This window comes from Hakea prostrata, chromosome 1 (assembly GCF_041222555.1).
Source record: "Hakea prostrata isolate BN-2017 chromosome 1, UWA_Hpros_2, whole genome shotgun sequence".
Lineage (NCBI taxonomy): Eukaryota > Viridiplantae > Streptophyta > Magnoliopsida > Proteales > Proteaceae > Hakea > Hakea prostrata.
This window is the reverse complement of record NC_142600.1, coordinates 54,768,288-54,787,546: the sequence shown is the minus strand read 5'-3', so window position 1 is coordinate 54,787,546 and position 19,259 is coordinate 54,768,288.

The window sequence follows — 19,259 nt, the reverse complement described above, 5'->3', positions numbered from 1 at the left end:
GATTCCCAGAGGGGAGGAATGGAAGTATCTGGACATGACTTGATGTAACTGAGTAGATGACTTGCATTGGGCTAGGCTTTACCCTGACATGCACCGGTACTTATGCCAAATGGTTGTGAGAGAGAGTGTTGACTTAACCCTTCGCCATGGTTTGTCCTGAGGGATGCTGGACCCACTAACAATAGGAGCCGTATGCGTGACCTACCAAAGGAAGTACGGTGTTATGACTTAATGCATGTCTGCCATAGAGACCAGCATACATAGAGTTTAGATGCATACATACATTACTTGTTTCATATTGCATTGCATCTTATTATGGTTTGATTTCATGTTATTTATGTTGTAATGGATTAACTACCATACTGAGTTTCTTCAAAACTCATTCCTTTTTGTACATTGTTTTGTTAGACTATTCTACAGGTATTGATTACTATGGCGAACAGTATGATGAATCGCAAGCCGATGAAGCATACTTCACGCAAGGTGTTGGTAACAATCAAGATTACTCTGATGATCCCTCAGTTGATCAAGTTGCGTACTGTCACATCCTCCCAGATGGTACCCTATCTGGCATACCCGAGAGTGTGATCCACAGCCTGAAGATCAGGTATCGAGTAATCAACCTCCCACAGAAACAATAACATAATCATGAACAATAAATAACAAAAGTGCGAAAGATAAACCATAGATCCAAATAAGAAAAAGATGAATCATGCATAACTCAGAGTACTGGATATAATCAGAGTGTCTAAATAAGATAAGTAAAGTGAGGCGGAATCCCACTCTACAACCAGCGGAAAAGTAGTTCTAAATGAGAATAAGCAAGATAGAATCTAATCCCAACAGTAGGTACAATAGGTAACTAAATTGTTCTCAATCTTATAAACAACATCCCTATAAGTATAAATCTCATAAACAGCACAAGGGCGCTTCCACTCTATGGTCGGACTAAGCATCGTACGGAGCATAACCACTCGTGGGATCTTCAGTGTAATTGTTGTAACCGCAATCACCTTCCTGGAGATATGCCTCTTCTCCTTGCGCTTCTTCATACGGGCCGTCATGATATTCAGAACCTGTAGAATAGTCTAACAAACATTGTACAATAAAGGAATGAGTTTCAAAGAAACTCAAAAGGCGATTAAATCCATAATAACATAAATGGCGGGATTTCAGAACAAACATAAATGCAATATGGTATGAAACAAACAATGAATGTATGAATCTAACTCTACATATGCTGGTCTCTATTGGCAGACAAGCTTTAAGTCATAGCACCGTACTTCTTTAGGAAGGTCTCAATCACTCATCATCATTTGGTAATGGGTCCGGCATCCCTCGGGACATTCCATGGCTGGGGGTATAGGTCACCACTCTCCCACATCACCATTGGTCTAAGTACCGGCGCATGTCAGGGTAAAGCCTAGCCAAATGCAAGTCTTCTACTTAGTTACATCAAGTCAGATCCAGATACGTCCATTCCTCGTCCCTGACGATCCTTTCCGGTATCCTTCACACTAGAGTCCTCATAGTCCCTGACTACGGACTCATCAACCCTATTGGTCATCCACATATGGTAAACGGGAAGCTCTCACGTCCTCTCACGGGTTGGTTACCGGTCTTAAGCGCCGGTGAGCCCAAGTCTATCCATATGCAACCCTACCAATAAATGGCCCCCACAATGTGATTCCTGTCCTCTCACGGGTTGGTTACCAGTCTTGAGGGCCCATGAATCCCCTTTGCTACCACGGGTCGTTCGGTATCAATACCCCTCCGATTAGGGTCTGACATAACGGGACATCCTAGCCAAACACTACTAGACAGTCCTAGATATGTCATCCAACAGTTTAGGAAGGTGTCCAGAGGGCATCTCCGGAAACATCCCATAATATTCCCGTAGTAGTCCAAGGACAGAAGTGTCAAAAGGACACCTCTCCTTTCCAAACCATACTTAAGCATACACAAGCATCAATTCATAGCATCACATATATGGTAACTTCATATATGGAAAGAAATCAATAATTACAATCAACTTGTATATAACTGGTAAGTAAATCATACATGAGTCAATTCAATATAAATAAGTAATGCTACTGATATCAAGACAGTACCACAGTAGTATAACATTATAAGAATCTAATTGAAGAAATAACTTAACAAGATTCAAATATAGAAACTAAGATATGCAATTTATGTTGTTAAAGAAGTAACCATCCTTACCTTTTATAACTTGCAAAGGAATCCTAAGAAATCAAGTAAGATCTTGACAAACATGAGAAGAAGGTCCTAAACAAGTGTATACAACATATTAGGAAAGATCCCTAACAGAAAAGATACCAAAACATCCAAAACAGACCAATTCTGGAGATGCTGTACTCATTGGTCGAGTGGATTGGTCGACTGGTCCAGTCGACCAATGCAGACAGTAGCCTATAAAATCAGAGTTTTAAGATATAAATCCGAATTTGGTGGTTCAAAAGGGTACTAATCAAGGGGTAAACTACATTAGTAGTATCCTAACATATAGGGGATCTCAAAACACTAATCAAATCAAGTCATCAAGATACAAATTAGGAAACAAAAAGTTACCATAATTAGATCAATCATGGTTCTTGAAGAATTCAAGATAGAAATCAAAGACAAGAACAATAGGAGAATGAATCATTGATTCAGGTAAAGGTATCATGAAAAGCATACTTAGATCTTCAAAAAAATAGACCTAAGAGCATAAATCTAAATAAGGAAACAAAACCTACCATAAATGTAACTATCTTGATTCATGAAGAAAACATGGTATGGTAGAAGAGAAACAACTAGAGATTGATAGATCATGGATCATGAAAAGAAAACACAGCAATTGACTACTAACATGATCAATATAGTAGATCTAAGGAGATCAGAATTCAAATCAAAAGATAAACAAAGACTAGATCATGGTTTGATCATGATTCCTTCAAAAGCTTGCAATGATCATGGTTAAGATCATTGCATTAGCCATTAATCCTTAGGAAGATCATGAGAGACAAGTCCAGAGATGTTTGCAACAGAGAATGCAGCATCTCCTCTACTGTCTCAACTCAAAAAAGGAAAGAAAAACAGAGATGGAGAAGAAGAAGAGAGTGTAGACATACCTTTGATGCAAAAGGAAGAGTTTTGACGAAGATCCGTCAAGAAAACACCAAGGATGCAAGGGAGATGACTTGCAGAGGTCTTTGGTTCGTTCCAAAGAGTTTGGAGGTAGAAAATACGAAGTAGACTCGAGATTGGAATTAAATAGAGCAAGCAAGACCTATTTGCCAAAGACAACACCCATTGGTCGAGTGGATTGGTCGACTGGTCCAGTCGACCAATCAGTTCAGCAACTCCTAAACAGGGAATTGAAGACCCAGATCAAATCTAATCCTAAAGGGGTTTTGCACACACATCAAGTGACTTACCTAATAGGTAGAAATGCCTTCAAACCATGATAGAGAGCACTCCAAGTCCATCAACTAATCCGATCTTCATCAAGATTCAGTTTCCATAAATAGAACCTCATCATCAACTCTCATAGATTCAAAGCCAGACACCAAGTCCTCCACTGGGATGGCCCAAAGCTGACTTCTTACTTTACTTTGGGTCACTGGACCTACAAATAACAAGGTTTCCGGGTCAAGGTTAGGGCTGGGTTTTACATTCTCCCCCCCTTAAAGAAATTTCGTCCTCAAAATTGAAAGCGTACCTGTGCTTCCAAAGAGGTAAGGAAACTTCTCCTTCATATCTTCTTCCTTCTCCCAAGAAGCTTCTTCAGTGGTATGGTTCTTCCACCGAATCTTCACCAAAGGAATGGTGCGATTCCGCAGCTGCTTGTCCTTCTTATCCAAGATTTCGGCCGGCTCTTCATCGTAGGTCAAATCAGCACTAAGTCCTTCAGGTGCTTGCTGCAAAATGTGTTCCGGATTCTCTATGTATTTCCGGAGCATCGAAATATGAAACACATTGTGAACACCAGCAAGAGGCGGAGGTAATGCTAATCGATACGCAACAGGTCCAACCTTTTCCAAAATCTTGAAAGGTCCAATGAAACGAGGGCTAAGCTTTCCCTTAACATTGAATCTCATCACACCCTTCATTGGTGAAACCTTCAGAAAAACTTTCTCTCCAACTTGAAATTCCAAATCGGTCCTTCTCTTATCAGCATAAGATTTCTGTCTTGATTGGGCAGACTTAATCCTTTCTCTTATCATATCTACCATAGCACTCGTAGCTTCAATCATCTCAGGACCTAAGACTTTTCTTTCACTTGTCTCAGTCCAGTACAAAGGTGTCCTACAAGTACTGCCATACAAAGCCTTGAATGGAGCCATGCCTATTGTTGCTTGATAACTTTTGTTATAGGCAAACTCAACCAAAGCTAGGTGTTCATCCCAATTACCACCCATATCCACCACACAAGATCTGAGCATGTCTTCCAATGTCTGAATTGTCCGCTCAGATTGTCCATCAGACTGTGGATGATGAGCTGTACTCAAGTTCAATTGGGTTCCCAAGGCCTTCTGCAAACTATTCCAAAACCTTGAGGTGAACCTAGGATCACGATCGGAAACAATACTCAATGGCACACCATGCAGGCGAACCACATTATCCACGTAAAGCCTTGCTAGCTTATCCAGAGTATGAGTGATCTTCATAGGAATGAAGTGGGCTGATTTGGTCAACCTATCAACAATCACCCACACAGTGTCATTGCCTTTACTTGTCCGAGGCAAGCTAGTCACAAAGTCCATAGAGATATCCTCCCACTTCCAACTAGGAATAGGAAGAGGTTGAAGTAATCCAGATGGGGGTTGTCGAACGGCTTTCACACGTTGGCAAGTCTCACACTTGGCAACAAAATCATCAACATCAGCCTTCAAACCAATCCACCAAAAATGTTCTTTCAAGTCCTTGTACATCTTGGTGCTTCCCGGGTGTATAGTAAAGACTGACTGGTGTGCTTCCTTCAATATTTCCTTCTTAATTTCTTCGTTTGAAGGCACGCACAGTCTTCCTCTAAACAATAAAGCACCATCCATGGATATACCAAAGTCGGGGTCCGACTCAGGATTCGAAGAAATCTTCTCAACTTTGATCAAAAGTTCTTGGTTAGGACTCTGCAGAGCAACTGTGAAATCCAGCCCAAACCTAGCCAGGGCACCCTATCTGTTTTGGGTAAAGAAGGGTTAGTTTAAACGTTTGACCTTAAAGTTGGATCTTGATTTGATCTTAGCTTGTTGCTTGTAGACCCTTTTGGTTGACGATTTGGTGTCGGAACCCAAGCCCATGGACATTGTCGATGATGCCCCTCACTTGAGAGCATTGTCAGTGTTAGTTTTGAATCTGCGCACCGAAGAGGGGTGAATTAGTTGAAATATCTAATGAACTCCTGTGCTCAATCCAATTATATTTCCCAAAACTAGACTTCTTAATGGACTTCCAGGAGAAAACCCCACTCAATTTGACCCCATATAACCTTTCAAATCCCTGTCCGAAGTTGCTGAACTGTGTCTGTCAAATCCTGCTTGCGCATCGAAGAAGATGAGCCTAGTTGGTGAACCTAATTAACTCCAATTCTTGATCCGAAGGTATTTCTGGAAACTAGACTTCTTTATTGACTCGTAGAAGAAAAACTCACTCAATTTGACCTTGTATAGCCCTCCGAATCCCTGTTTGAACCTTGCTGTCCTGATTGGTCGACTGGACCAGTAGACCAATCCAATCGACCAATGGTGTCTGAATTTACCAATTTGGTCCTGTCTCCTCTATTTAAGTCAAATCTCGGGATTACTCCGCCTCCTATGCCTCCTAAGCCTCTGGAATGAGTTAGAACCCTAATCTAATCAATTCCCTTGCATTCCTTGGTGATCTCTCACAAGACTTCAAGTAATCTTCTTCCTCTCGCATCAAAGGTATGTCTACTCTCTTTTCTTTCTTCTCCATCTCTGATTTTCTTTCTTTAATCTGTTCTTGGCTGAGATCAAGAAGAAGATGATGCACTCTTGCAACCATCTACTCCATGATCTCATCTTGTTCCTTGAGATCTATGATCATCATCATGATCTCAACCCCACTGATGGAATCTTTGAAAACCCTAACCCTAATCCTTTGAAACCCTAACCTGGGTGATTATCTGAGAACCTTTTTGGTAACCTCCCATGTGAGGGAAACCTCATGGGTAATGTGGAGGTTGATCTAAATTCAATATTCTTTAATTCTTCTTGTTGTAATTGGCCAATCATCAATTCCCTCCCTCCTGTGATCTTAACCTTTTTATGGGAACCATAAGGGTGAAACCCTAATTTCTTGGGTTAGATCAAGAACCCATCTTTTGACCATGATTATCTTCCCATAATGTTTCTATTAACCTAAACAAGATTTTCTTATTATGTTCTTGATTGCAACCATTCCCTTTCTTCCTGTGATCATAACCTTTTCATGAGAGCCATAAAGGTTGAAACCCTAATTTCTTGGGTTAAATCAAGAACCCATATTTTTACCATGACTTGATGATTTTATTTTCCCATATGATTCTAATACATCCTAGGAAGTTCCCCTTCGAATTTCGGATCAATCCGACTTCAAACGAAGAAGTTATGGCCAAACAGTTTTCACTATTCCGTCTTGACTTGATTGGTCGACCGGGTCGATAGACCAAGGCAATCGACCAATGAAGTCGGTAGCTTCAATTTTCGCTCGATTTGATTCGTTTGCTCTCCGATCTTTTAGGTATCTTTCCTAATGTTGTATCTATGCTTGTTAGGGGTTTATTTGCCATGTTTGGTGTCTCTCTCTTTGATCTTTGGATTATCTTCGGCGATAATCAGGTAAGGACAGTTGATTCCTTAACTAGATAGATTGCTTGTTCTCTGGTTTCTACTTTATGAAACTATGAGATTACCTACTGTTATTGTATTTTAATTCTGATCTCCTACTGTGGGAACCGTAGCACTTATTTATATCATCTTTTCATTGTTTATGTTATATGAATTACTTATTACTGCTTAATCTGATGTTGCTTTTACATTCTCTTTTATATGATGAACTACTGGTTGTGTATGTCATGACTGATCTGAGAATGTGTTTGCTTAAGTTTGGTTTGGGAATGGGGAGTATCCTATTGATGCTTCTGTCCTTAGACATCGGAGGGAATAGTATGGGCTGTTTTCCGAAGATGCCCATCGACGCTTTCCCGAATCAATGGATGTCATACCTAGGGCTGTCTAGCAGTGTTTGGCTAGGATATACCCCTGTTATATCAGACCCGAATCGGAAGGGTATTGAGACCGAACGACCCGTGGTAGCAATGGGGATTCGTGGGCGCTCAAGACCGGTGAAAAGATCCGTGAGAGGACATGGATCACATTGTGGATACTCGAAAGAGGCCATTTATTGGAGGGTTGCATATGGCTAGACTTGGCTCATGGGCGCTCGAGACCGGTGAGTTATATCCGTGAGGGGACATGAGAGCTTCCCGTTTACCATATGTGGATAACCAATAGGGTTGATGAGTCCGTAGTCAGGGACTATTAGGACTCTAGTGGAAAGGATACCGGAAAGGATCGTCAGGGACGAGGAATGGAAGTATCTGGACCTGAGTTGATGTAACTGAGTAGATGACTTGCATTGGGCTAGGCTTTTCCCTGACATGCGCCAGTACTTATGCCTAACGGTTGTGAGAGAGTGTGTTGACTTAACCCCCTACCATGGTTTGTCCAGAGGGATGCAGGACCCATTACCAACCGGCTGCTCAAGACCGGTGAAATGATCCGTGAGAGAATCCAAGATATCTTAAATGGTTGAGGATGTGAGCGGACTTACCCAAAGAAGTACGGTGCTATGACTTAAAGCATGTTTGCCATAGAGACCAGCATACATAGAGTTTAGATGCATACATACATTACTTGTTTCATATTGCATTGCATCTTGTTATGGTTTGCTTCCATGTTATTTATGTTGTTATGGATTAACTTGCCTTACTGAGTTTCTTTCGAAACTCATTCCTTTTTTTGTACAATCTGTTGTTAGACTTCTCTACAGGTTTGGATTTCTTTGACGGCCCGTATGAGGAAGTGCAAGGTGAAGAAGATGAAGACTGAAGAACAAGAAGAGCTGACTGAAGATGTGGATTAGATTTCCTTTGTTTCTTCTAGACTTATCTTTTACTTTACTTGTATTAGCTTAGAGCTTTATTTAGATTTCGATCTACCTTCCGCATGTGTTTGTAGGGTATATTTCCGCTATACTCTACAATTGTCTTTTGATTTGGTATCTTGTTATTCCGCACTCTGATATTCTATAGTGATCCTTCTGAGATCCTTTCTTGACTTTTATTATAAATTACTTGAACATTATGATTTGTTCTTGCTTTTGAATATGTTATTGTGCGAAATGGATATGATCGTTCCTAAACTTGATCTTTTGGGCTGTGGATCACACTCTCGGGTATACCAGATAGGGTACCGGCTGGGAGGATGTGACAGCAACAATCTTATCTCTAAGGCCAGATCTTGCCGTCATGGCAGAAAGAATAAAATCAGAATTCTCAGGGACAATTTCCAAATCAAAACTCTCAATAGAATACCACAATGGTAAACTCAAAGCATTCAAATCCAAAGTCTTCTTCTGGTTCTTCCTACTAAGAGCATCAGCAACAACGTTTGCCTTCCCAGGGTGATACTGAATATCACAATCATAATCAGAGACTAGTTCCAACCATCTCCTTTGTCTCATGTTCAACTCCTTTTGGGTAAAGAAGTATTTCAAACTCTTATGATCCGTGAAAATGGCAATCTTCTCACCGTAGAGGTAATGTCTCCAAATCTTCAAAGCAAAGACAACAGCGGCAAGTTCTAGATCGTGAGTGGGGTAATTCCGCTCATAATCTTTCAATTGCCGAGAAGCATAGGCTACGACCTTGCCATGTTGCATCAGTACGCAACCCAATCCAATCTTTGACGCATCGGTATAAACTGTCATACCACCGGAACTATCAGGTATAGTCAAAACCGGGGCACTTGTCAATCTATCTTTCAACTCTTAGAAATTCTTCTCACAGGCGTCAGACCAAACAAACTTTTCTTCTTTCCTGGTCAACTTAGTCATAGGAGCAGCCAACCGAGAAAAGTTCTCAATAAACCTTCTGTGGTAACCCGCCAATCCAAGAAAACTTCTTATTTCCGTTACCGACTTCGGTCTTTCCCAATCAGCCACAGCTTGGACTTTTTCAGGATCGACACGAATACCTTCGGCTGAAACCACATGGCCAAGGAATACTACTCTCTTAAGCGAGAAATCACACTTGCTAAACTTGGCGTAGAACTTCTTTTCTCGCAATCTTTGCAAAGTGAAACTTAGATGGCTCGCATGCTCTTCTTCGCTCTTCGAATAGATCAAGATGTCGTCGATGAATACAATCACAAACTTATCAAGCACATCGTGAAATACTCGGTTCATGAGGTCCATGAACACCGCAGGAGCATTGGTCAATCCGAAGGGCATGACCCTAAACTCGTAGTGACCATACCGTGTTCCGAAAGCTGTCTTGAAGATATCACTAGACTTCACTTTCAATTGGTGATATCCGGATCTTAAGTCAATCTTTGAGAACACAACTGCACCCTTTAACTGATCGAAGAGATCATCTATTCTGGGCAGCGGGTATCTATTCTTGATAGTCAGCTTATTCAACTCACGGTAGTCGATGCACAGGCGCATACTACCGTCTTTCTTCTTGACAAACAAGACCGGAGCTCCCCAAGGTGATACACTAGGTTGCACGAAACCTCTATCAATGAGCTCATTCAACTGGTTTTGCAACTCTTTCAACTCAGTAGGAGCCATCCTATACGGAGCTTTAGATACCGGAGCGGCACCAGGGACGAGATCAATAGAAAACTCGACATCCCTGTCCGGAGGCACTCCCGATAGATCATCAGGGAAGACATCAACAAAGTCACAGACAACCCTGACTTCATCGACTCTTTTCTCCACTTTACCCTTGCCTTCAGATGAAGCATCATCCACTAGGGCATAGACTTGCATCAGGTGTGACAAGCACCTTCTTACAAACCCTTCTCTTCTCACCATGAAATTCTAAGACCGGACTTCCACAAATATGGAACTAAATCTTCTTTGAGGAACAAAGAATCACAGCTTTGTGGGCTGTTAACCAATCAATTCCCAAAATAACATCAAAGTCCTTCATATCAAGAAGTACAAAATTGGCTTCCAAGTTCTTCTCACCAATCAACACAGGACATTTAGATAACCCCTTATCTAGTTTCACAACAGGACCAGTAGGTGTACTAATCAATAAACAACTAGACAACTTCTCGGGGATTAGGTCAGTCTTCTTGATGAATGCAGATGACATGAACGAATGAGATGCACCCGTATCAAATAAGACAAATGCAGAAATAGAAGCAACTAACAATGTACCTGTAATCACTTCATGGCTTGGATCCTGCTCAGTACTGGAAATACTGAACACTCTACCAGAGGGAGGAGTAGGAGCACTCCTCACCACTGGAGCAGGCTGCTGGACAGGCCGCTTCGGACAGGCACGAGCGAAATGACCAGCTTGCTTGCGGTAAAAGCAAATAGGATTGCTTTGGGTCCAACCGGGGTAGCTGCAATGAGAGGGCTTCCGAACAAAAGGCCTAGCACTTGCACTCACGGGTGGTCGGTTTCCGCCATCTTGTCCTAAACCGGCCGGGCTGCTGAAAACCCGAGTTCGACCTACACTCCTAGGCTGAGAGGTAGGAGTGGGGTAGGGTGTAGGTCTCACAAAACGCCGATCATTACGATCCACCAACCCAGGGTTCCTTGGCTGCCAGGGCCTTTGCACACGTGCACTTTCCTTCTCTGTTTCTTCCAACTTCTTCGAGTTCTGCACCACTTGAGCATAGCTCACTATAGGCTGGACTTGTGAGGTAAGCTTTAATGGCGGGCGCAGTCCTTTGAAGAACTTCTTCGCTTTGGCGAGATCGACCTTCAGAGAATCTGGAGCAAAGAAATGAAGCTCCTCAAACTTCTGTTGGTACTCCAACACAGACAAGGATCCTTGGGTGAGAACCATAAACTCAGCTTCCTTCGCATCTTTCACCGCCTCGGGGAAATAATTCATACAAAAAGCCTCTTTGAACAACTCCCAAGTTACAACTCCCGCATGCAAACCTTCCAAAACAGGCCGAGTGGAGGTCCACCATGCATCAGCTTCTTGTTGCAACTTCTGTTCAGCAAACAGAATCTTCTGAGCTTCCGAGCATTGTATATGTCGGAAAGCCTTCTCCAACTCACGAAGCCACTTGTTAGGAAACAAGGGGTCCTTGGTAACTCCAGTGAAAGTGGGTACTTGCATCTTCAGAAAACTCTCCATCAGACGAGTATGAGGAGTTCCAGCTAAACCTCCCGCATTCAGGACTACGGCATGAGGATTCACATTAGCACCAGTTCGAGTCTCATTGTGCAGAGTCATGAAACGCACCAACATCTGGTTGAACTGAGCTGCTTGCTGCTGCATCATATTGCCCATAATATTGGCAATATCACGGAAGCTTCCAACATTCGGGGCACCGGGTATCTCATGGGTACCCTGATCAACATTAGGTATCTCACCACCTGCATGAGGTATTTCACCACCTCCTTGACCACTGGATTCACCATGCCCACTTCTCAGAGTAACCATTCTGCAAAACTGAGAACATCAAAATACCGAATTTCGAAGTTTCAACATAAACCACAAGTCCAAATGATTTGAAAACTTAAATCATGTTTAAATATATCCATATAGTCATCAAACAATAATACATAAGGCAAAAATCACATTTTCCAAAAATTCAACAGCAAAAGAGGTCTTTGTGACCATTGGTCGAGTGATTGGTCGACTGACCCAGTCGACCAATGAGTCGACCAATCAAGACGAGTAATGCGAAAATTCGCATTATAAGCCTCATTTCCACATTCCAACTTCATTTTATCCTCTTTCAAAGGTGAGAGAGCTCTAGGGAAAGTCTCCAAAGGTTCTTACAAGTGTTCTTGAGGTGTTTTGGTGCTTCAACAACAACACATCAACACACAACCATCACAAACAAGGTAAATCTCCCATTCTTTCTTCCATTTTCATCTTCTCATGCTTGCATTTCAAACAAAACCATGCTTTGCTTGTATCCAATGCTAGAAATCATGCTTAGGAATGCTTAGAAACATATTCCTTAGGTTTCAAACACAATGCCATGCATAGACAACAAGTTCTAACATATTGGTGTTCATCTCGCAACGTTTTCATACCGAAATCGTTATCTTAAGAAAATTTTCGTTTTCTCACAAACCGCTTGAAATTTCCGCACGAAATCAAATGCTACATGCTCAAGATGATATTGTAGATAGGTCCATAAAATTTGATTTAACCAATTTCAACTTTTAAAAAATCCAATTTTGACCTAAATTGCAAAATCCCCAAATTTTCCTTCTTGCTGAATTTTTCACTTTAATTCATGTTTTCGATCGATTTTCTTCAAACAAACTTCATAGACATGAAATTCCAAGTATTGCGCACATGCTAGTATGTTCAAATCAAAATTTCCCCAAATTTGAAATTTTCCGAAAAATTACGAAAATACCCTTTTGGCTCAAATCTTAAAGTAGCACTAACAGAAAATGTCTCTTGTCTCTTTCACAGATACACACTATGCAGAGAGGAGGGCGAGGACGAGGTAGTGGTCGTGGTCGCATTGTAGGGGCACTTAGGGGCAGAGGTCAGGTTCCTTCAGAGCCTAGACAGGAGGTTCGGAGACCGGACATGTTCGACACACCTCAGGCCGAGTTTTTGTACGAGGCCTACTTCAGTTACTGTAACATCGAGTTGGGACGTCTACTTCACCTACGCCAGCTCAGAGTCTTTAGGATTCGGCAGAGATTCGACACGTTGCAGTGGACTCATCTCTTCACTGAGGATCTGCCGGTATACCCGGAGCTAGTGAGGTTGTTCTTCAAGCAACCTTACCTACGGAGAGGAGGCTCGAGGTCAAGGACATCCACTTAGACTTGTCCTAAGGAGCAGGGTCTTCCGGACTCAGATTCTCTTTTCCACCCGAGCCACGGCTGAGATCTTGCAGGTTCCTTACTACCCACAGCAGTGTGTGTGGATACCTGCAGGAGCGGATTTGGACAGCTATCTGATGTTGTACGAGCTACGCGAGATATGCTCTACACTATAGGATAGTCGTCGATGCTTCACTCTATGGACCAGCGGACGGATGATGGATTCTGCACGGATTATCGGTCGCATAGTTGGCCGAAACATTATGCCAAAGGGCGGACATCACCATCGGGTCACAGTGATGGAGGCCTTAGTCATCTACCGCATCTACATGGGCTTCGAGATCGATCTCTCCTTCATCATTCAGCAAGTCATGCTGGACTTGGTTCTGCGGCCTAGCATGCGGAACCTTTGCTATGGGAGGCTACTGACCTTTATCTTCAGGCATTTCGGGGTGAGTTTCGAGGATACACCAGTGGACACTGGTTCACAGGGATACGTCATCGGGACTCGGACCATTCGTCAAATGAGACTGCAGCAGTCTGAGAGATCTCCTGGTCCGGAGGGTGAGGATGATGAGGAGTCAGAGGATGAGGATCAGGAGTCAGAGGATGGAGGAGAGGATATCGGTCCTGATAGTGATGATCAAGCCGGAGACGATACAGAGATGCACGAGGCTGAGCCAGTGCATCACGAGTTTCCTTCATCACACTTCGAGGCAGGTGGCCCTTCTCATGCAGTTCCAGAGACTTCAGATCTTGGGGCACAAATGAGATCGATGACTTCCATGCTAGAGAGGATGGAGGTCGGACAGAGCAGATGTATGAGAGGATGGAGTCACGACGGGATAGGATAGAGCATCGGGTGACTCAGCTAGCGGAGGAGTTCGGAGCATACAGAGATCAGAGAAGATCACCTAAATAGACTGTACCCTAGGATTTCCATTTATGCATTTCAGATGTAATCGCTGTAAAAGCTTTTGAAATTAATGAAGTTCATTTTGTTTCACTTAATTATTGTATATTATGCACCTTTCTTTTATTTGCATTAGTGACATTTATTTGAGTATAATTATGGTATGTTATTCGGAAATGTTCTGTTATGCTTCATAGGTTAAGTTTCTAATCCAAGTGTTCTATTATTCACTTCTAAGACTAGAGGAGTCATTTCAGATCTATGACTCAGGAATGTTCAGTTATTGTCTTTTGTGGTTAGGATTTCCTCGAACCTTGGGCTCTGATACCAATCTGTCACATCCTCCCAACCGGTACCCTATCTGGCATACCCGAGAGTGTGATCCACAGCCCGAAGATCAGGTATCGAGTAATCAACCTCCCACATAAACAATAACATAATCATGAACAATAAATAATAAAAGTGCGGAAGATAAACCATAGATCCGAATAAGAAAAAGATTAATCATATATAACTCAGAGTACTGGATATAATCAGAGTGTCTAAATCAGATAAGTAAAGTGAGGCGGAATCCCACTCTACAACCAGCGGAAAAGTAGTTCTAAAAGAGAATAAGCAAGATAGAATCTAATCCCAATAGCAGGTACAATAGGTAACTAAATTGTTCTCAATCTTATAGACAACATCCCTATAAGTATAAATCTCATAAACAGCACAAGGGCGCTTCCACTCTATGGTCGGACTAAGCATCGTACGGAGCATAACCACTCGCGGGATCTTCAGTGTAATTGTTGTAACCGCAATCACCTTCCTGGAGATATGCCTCTTCTCCTTGCGCTTCTTCATACGGGCCGTCATGATATTCAGAACCTGTAGAATAGTCTAACAAACATTGTACAATAAAGGAATGAGTTTCAAAGAAACTCAGTAAGGCAGTTAAATCCATAATAACATAAACGACAGGATTTCAGAACAAACATAAATGCAATATGGTATGAAACAAACAATGAATGTATGAATCTAACTCTACATATGCTGGTCTCTATTGGTAGACATGCTTTAAGTCATAGCACCGTACTTCTTTAGGAAGGTCTCAATCACTCATCATCAGTTGGTAATGGGTCCGGCATCCCTCGGGACATTCCATGGCTGGGGGTATAGGTCACCACTCTTTCACATCACCATTGGTCTAAGTACCGGCGCATGTCAAGGTAAAGCCTAGCCAAAAGCAAGTCTTCTACTTAGTTACATCAAGTCAGATCCAGATACGTCCATTCCTCGTCCCTGACGATCCTTTCCGGTATCCTTCACACTAGAGTCCTCATAGTCCCTGACTACGGACTCATCAACCCTATTGGTCATCCACATATGGTAAACGGGAAGCTCTCACGTCCTCTCACGGGTTGGTTACCGGTCTTAAGCGCCGGTGAGCCCAAGTCTATCCATATGCCACCCTACCAATAAATGGCCCCCACAATGTGATTCCTGTCCTCTCACGGGTTGGTTACCGGTCTTGAGCGCCCATGAATCCCCATTGCTACCACGGGTCGTTCGGTCTCAATACCCCTCCGATTAGGGTCTGACATAACGGGACATCCTAGCCAAACACTACTAGACAGTCCTAAATATGTCATCCAACAGTTTAGGAAGGTGTCAAGAGGGCATCTCCAGAATCATCCCATAATATTCCCTTAGTAGTCCAAGGACAGAAGTGTCAAAAGGACACCTCTCCTTTCCAAACCATACTTAAGCATACACATGCATCAATTCATATCATCACATATATGGTAACTTCATATATGGAAAGAAATCAATAATTACAATCAACTTGTATATAATTGGTAAGTAAATCATACATGAATCAATTAATCATAAACAAGTAGTATAACATTATAAGAATCTAATTAAAGAAATAACTTAACAAGATTCAAATATAGAAACTAAGATATGCAATTTATGTTGTTAAAGAAGTAACCATCCTTACCTCTTATAACTTGCAAAGGAATCCTAAGAAATCAAGTAAGATCTTGACAAACTTGAGAAGAAGGTCCTAAACAAGTGTATACAACATGTTAGGAAAGATCCCTAACAGAAAAGATACCAAAACATCCAAAACAGACCAATTCTGGAGATGCTGTACTCATTGGTCGAGTGGATTGGTCGACTGGTCCAGTCGACCAATGCAGACAGTAGCCTATAAAATCAGAGTTTTAAGATATAAAATCCGAATTTGGTGGTTCAAAAGGGTACTAATCAAGGGGTAAACTACATTAGTAGTATCCTAACATATAGGGGATCTCAAAACACTAATCAAATCAAGTCATCAAGATAACAATTAGGAAACAAAAAGTTACCATAATTAGATCAATCATGGTTCTTGAAGAATTCAAGATAGAAATCAAAGACAAGAACAATAGGAGAATGAATCATTGATTCAGGTAAAGGTATCATGAAAAGCATACTTAGATCTTCAAGAAAATAGACCTAAGAGCATAAATCTAAATAAGGAAACAAAACCTACCATAAATGTAACTATCATGATTCATGAAGAAAACATGGTATGGTAGAAGAGAAACAACTAGAGATTGATAGATCATGGATCATGAAAAGAAAACACATCAATTGACTACTAACATGATCAATATAGTAGATCTAAGGAGATCAGAATTCAAATCAAAAGATAAACAAAGACTAGATCATGGTTTGATCATGATTCCTTCAAAAGCTTGCAATGATCATGGTTAAGATCATTGCATTAGCCATTAATCCTTAGGAAGATCATGAGAGACAAGTCCAGAGATGTTTGCAACAGAGAATGCAGCATCTCCTCTACTGTCTCAACTCAAAAAGGAAAGAAAAACAGAGATGGAGAAGAAGAAGAGAGTGTAGACATACCTTTGATGCAAAAGGAAGAGTTTTGACGAAAATCCGTCAAGAAAACACCAAGGATGCAAGGGAGATGACTTGCAGAGGTCTTTGGTTCGTTCCAAAGAGTTTGGAGGTAGAAAATACGAAGTAGACTCGAGATTGGACTTAAATAGAGCAAGCAAGACCTAATTGCCAAAGACAGCACCCATTGGTCGAGTGGATTGGTCGACTGGTCCAGTCGACCAATCAGTTCAACAACTCCTAAACAGGGAATTGAAGACCCAGATCAAATCCAATCCTAAAGGGGTTTTGCACACACATCAAGTGACTTACCTAATAGGTAGAAATGCCTCCAAACCGTGATAGAGAGCACTCCAAGTCCATCAACTAATCCGATCTTCATCAAGATTCAGTTTCCATAAATAGAACCTCATCATCAACTCTCATGGATTCAAAGCCAGACACCAAGTCCTCCACTGGGATGGCCCAAAGCTGACTTCTTACTTTACTTCGGGTCACTGGACCTACAAATAACAAGGTTTCTGGGTCAAGGTTAGGGCTGGGTTTTACACATACTACGATTAAAGACAACGTATATGTGGAACGTCTCAAATGGATTGATGAAGTCCACTATTTTAAAGACGTCCTCTATAGAATAGAAAACTCTGATGTTTAGTTATCTTTATTAGTTCCTTTGATTTAGTTGTTATTTCTTTTAGACTTACATACTGCGTTCCGCTGTATTTTGTGGAGTGAGTTTCCGCCTCACCCTACTTCTTTTGATGTGATTACATCTGGTATCATATTTTTGCACTCTGATTATATTGATTATTTCTTGTTTATGATTATGTTATGGTATATGTGGGAGGATGATTTCCTCGATACTTGATCTTCGGGGCTGTGGATCACACTCTCGGGTATGCCAGTTAGGGTACCGGCTGGGAGGATGTGACAGAAGTTGTAGTCAGCAACATGCTTGGTCGATGCTCTTGGTCGATGGCATCGACCAAAGAGGATCGACCAGGACAGTCTCGGGGCTTCATAGTGGATTTTGGGATTTTGGTCCAAAATTCGTCTTCCGGCGCTCGGATCGATCCAAAACTTGGAGGGATGCTTAAGAATAGTATAAGAACACCACTAATCAAGGAATTAACACAATCTAAAGGTCTAAATAGAAAGCCCCAAATTGGACTACTACGTTCTATAGATAAGAATCATAGCATGGATTGCAATCAATTGCATTTGCATTGGAAATGCATGAATTAGCCAGGGGAACTTATAGGAATTTGGTTAGAATCCTATGCTAGTAATAAACATAGACATAGCACACTATATACCTCAGTTTATGTTAAGAATGCATGAAGTTAAGAAGAAAATCAAGGAATACGTATGCAAGGCTTGAAATGAGAGCATAGCATCAATGGACAAGTGAGAGGATCATAGGTTAAGAAAGAGTGAACACTTGGAGTGATGGTTGCAAGGTTGCAGCATCAACTCCAAGGTTTCAACAGCAAGAAAAGGAATAGAAAAGAATAGAATAGACAGTGAGAGTGATGAATCTAACCTTGTAGTTGGTGATGGAGACAAGGAACAATGATTGACAATGATTTGGGTGGAATCTTCTTCACAAATGCCAAGGAGAAGCTTTGGGGAACCTTCTCCACGTTCTCTGGTGTGCTAATAATTAGAATAGGGCTCAAAACACAAGGCAAGCCTAAATATGATAGGGAATATTCCAAAGAATCATTAACTTCGAGTCTAGGAAACTTTGGTCGATGGCATCGACCAAGGAGGATCGAGCAAAACGGGTTTCAACAGAAAATCCAGAAATAGTTCAGCAACTTCGGACAGGAGTCCAGAGGGCTATAAAGGGTCAAATTGAGTGGGGTTTTCTTCTACAAGTCAATCAAGAAATCTAGTTTCAGGAAATACCTTCATATTGTGCACAAGAATCCATTAGATACTTCAACTGATTCATTCTTCTTTGATGCGCATATTTTCACTAAACACCGACAATGTACTCAACTAAGGAGTATCATCGTCAATTTCCATGGGCTCGGACTCCGACTCAAAATTATCAATCAAAAGGGTCCACAAGTCTCTTCTACCACCGCTTCGGGTCTTCGGACCTATAAACAACAATGGATCCTTGTCAGGGTCAGAGTCAGGGTTAGGATAGGGCTGGATTTTACATTCTCCCCCCTTTAAAAGAAATTTCGTCCTCGAAATTGAAAGCGTACCTGTGCTTCCAAAAAGATGAGGAAACTTCTTCTTCATGTCTTCTTCTTTCTCCCATGAAGCTTCTTCCGGGGTGTGATTTTTCCACCGAATCTTCACCAAAGGGATGGTGCGATTCTGCAACTGCTTGTCCTTTTTGTCTAGGATCTCGGCTGGTCCTTCATCGTAAGAAAGATCGGCA